Below are 3,410 nucleotides of genomic sequence, written 5' to 3' on the forward strand. Positions count from 1 at the left end.
CTCCTCAGTCCAGTCCACTCTCGGACACTCAGTCCAGTCCACTCTCGGACACTCTGTCTCCTCAGTCCAGTCCACTCTCGGACACTCAGTCCAGTCCACTCTTGGACACTCAGTCCAGTCCACTCTCGGACACTCAGTCCAGTCCACTCTCGGACACTCTGTCCACTCTCGGACACTCAGTCCAGTCCACTCTCGGACACTCTGTCCACTCTCGGACACTCTGTCCACTCTCGGACACTCAGTCCAGTCCACTCTTGGACACTCAGTCCAGTCCACTCTCGGACACTCAGTCCAGTCCACTCTCGGACACTCTGTCCACTCTCGGACACTCTGTCCACTCTCGGACACTCTGTCTCCTCAGTCCAGTCCACTCTCGGACACTCAGTCCAGTCCACTCTCGGACACTCAGTCCAGTCCACTCTTGGACACTCAGTCCAGTCCACTCTCGGACACTCTGTCTCCTCAGTCCAGTCCACTCTCGGACACTCAGTCCAGTCCACTCTCGGACACTCTGTCCACTCTCGGACACTCTGTCTCCTCAGTCCAGTCCACTCTCGGACACTCAGTCCAGTCCACTCTCGGACACTCAGTCCAGTCCACTCTTGGACACTCAGTCCAGTCCACTCTCGGACACTCAGTCCAGTCCACTCTCGGACACTCTGTCCACTCTCGGACACTCTGTCTCCTCAGTGATGCTTCCATCATCAGCATCTGACGCATTCGGCCTCATCACATACACGCGCGCGCGCACACACGCACGCCCTTTCCTCCGGTGTAGCCCCTCCCCTTTCTTCCGGTCCAGCCCCTCCCTCCTCTTCTATATAAGGTCCAGTCTGTGGGAGTTGGAGTCCACGGTGCAGCCTCGCGCACATTCAAAGTGAGTGGAACAGAGCTCGAGCCCAGACCTCCACCTCCACGAGCTGCTGCTGTGACGCAACACCTGTGGCTCCGACTACCACCTGTGGCTCCGACTACCACCTGAAACATCCCAAGTCTGCGCAAAGTAAGTCCCCGCGACTGATGCGCGCGGTCGAACCTGTGGAAGCGCGTGCATGGGCGTCCAATAGGCAAAGACTGTTGTGTTTGTGTTTTCTGTCATGTGTGACTTTTTTTTTTTTTTTTTTGTGAATAATTTCATTTGTGGATTTTCAACATCATAACATGGATGCATCATACAATCTGTACATTTCTAGTGTATTTTTAAACACAAGTGCCCACCCCCAACTGAAACAGAAACATGTAAATAGAAATAGAAATAGAAATAGAAATAGAAATAGAAATAGAAATAGAAATAGAAATAAACCAAAAGACATCAGGATTATGAACAGGAGGCACTATTATTATATCCTATCTGTTATATCCCATTATAACAGATAGGAAGTGGATTGATCCAATAAATCAGTATCAATGATATCAAGTGTGAATTTGAATTTTTTTACAGATCTGATTGAATATGAGCAGAACATGGACTATTTCTGTAATAGAATAAATACACAGAACTGGGGCAGAATAAATGGATCTGGATACATTTCCCAAAGCTTTGATTTTGGCTGCTAAGCTCCAGGGCCATTGGTCTAATTTTTATAAAAGAACATTCATTTATTGACAGTATTTGATCCACTACAGCAGGGGTGTCAAACTCATTTTAGTTCAGGTTTCACATTCACCCCAATGAGATCTCAGGTGGGCCGGACCAGTAAAATAATAATAGTGACAAAAGTAAAATTAAATAAATGATGTCAATGTTTACATCTATAAAGTTTCCTTAAAAATCTGAATAACATGGACAACTTGAAATGTCTTAAGAAAAACAGGTGCAATTTGAACAATACCCTGCCTCAGTTGATCATGTACACATGTGTATTACAACATACTTTACAATTACAAAAACACCAAATGTGTACTAACAGGCAAAATATTGGTAAAATTGCACTTAATTCTCTTAAGACATTTCTGATTGTGCGTATTTATTCAGGTTATTCACATTTTTTGAAAAAGGAAGGTTTGTCGATGTAAACATTTTCATGTAATTTCACTTTTTTTTTTTTTTTACACTGAAACAAGAAAATTTGCAGTTGTCATTATTTATAGGCTACTATGATAGTATTTTACTAGACTGAGCCACTTGAGATGATATTTGTCTGTATGTGGAACATGAATTAAAAGGATTTTGACACCATTGACTGTTCATATCTTCAGTGTAATTTTCACATTTCACAAATTCATCCCACGGCCCAGATCGGACCCTTTGGTGGGCTGGATTTGGCCCCTGGGCCACATGTTTGACACCTGTGCACTACAGTGTCTGTTTTTATAAAAGAACATCAGTTTATTGACAGTATTTTGTTTACATGTGCAGTATTTGATCCACTACAGCACAGGTGTCAAACAGGTGGCCCGGGGGCCAAATCTGGCCCGCCAAAGGGTCCGATCTGGCCCTGGGATGAATTTGTGAAATGCAAAAATTACACTGAAGATATGAACAACCCTTTTAGTTCAGGTTCCACATTCAGACTCATTCAATCTCCAGTGGACAGGACCAGTCAAATACTATGAAAATAACACAGAAATAATGACAATTCCAAATGTTTGTCTTTGTAAATGTAAATATTTTCATGTATTTACACTAAAACAAAGTATAATTTCGCAAAAAATGTGAATAACCTGAACAAATATGAACAACCTGAAATGTCTTAAGTACAATTTTAACAATATTCTGCCTGTTATTAAATGTTTTGTGTGTTTGTAGATCCACTGTGATCTGTCAGTTATAATGTACATGTGGAAATGATAAACTGAGGCAGAATAGTGTTCAAATTACACTGATTTTTGTCAGTTTGTTCATGTTGTTCACATCTTTTGAAAGGATAGTTAGTAGATGTGAACCTGTTCATAATATAAATTTGCTTTTTTTGCTCTAAAACAGATAAAAGTTTGGAGTTGACATTATTTATATATTATTCTGTTATTATTTTACTGGTTCAGTCGTCTTCAGATCAAATTTAGCTGAATGTGGAACTGAACTAACATGAGTTTGACAGCCCTGCACTACAGTGTATGTTTTTATAAAAGGAACATTAGTTTATTGACAGTATTTTTTTACATGTGCAGTATTTGATCCACTACAGTGTATGTTTTTATAAAAGAACATTAGTTTATTGACAGTATTTTTTTACATGTGCAGTATTTGATCCACTACAGTGTGTGTTTTTATAAAAGAACATTAGTTTATTGACAGTATTTTTTTACATGTGCAGTATTTGATCCACTACAGTGTGTGTTTTTATAAAAGAACATTAGTTTATTGACAGTATTTTTTTACATGTGCAGTATTTGATCCTCTACAGTGTGTGTTTTTATTGCGTTCTTTGAGCCGCCAGCCGCTCTGATCATGTGTGAAATGAGTTTCC

General features: G+C 40.8%; 1 protein-coding gene across 1 annotated transcript in view; it reads left to right on the forward strand.

The window, feature by feature from the left end:
* Positions 1-881: 881 nt before the first annotated feature.
* Positions 882-3,410, forward strand: part of pyya (peptide YYa) — a 17,171-nt gene continuing 14,642 nt past the window's right edge. The window contains exon 1 of the mRNA XM_030140385.1: positions 882-1,003. The gene's annotated coding sequence lies outside the window, so the exon portion shown is untranslated. The remainder of the gene's footprint in view (positions 1,004-3,410) is intronic.

This window comes from Sphaeramia orbicularis, chromosome 8 (genome assembly GCF_902148855.1).
Source record: "Sphaeramia orbicularis chromosome 8, fSphaOr1.1, whole genome shotgun sequence".
Classification (NCBI taxonomy): domain Eukaryota; kingdom Metazoa; phylum Chordata; class Actinopteri; order Kurtiformes; family Apogonidae; genus Sphaeramia; species Sphaeramia orbicularis.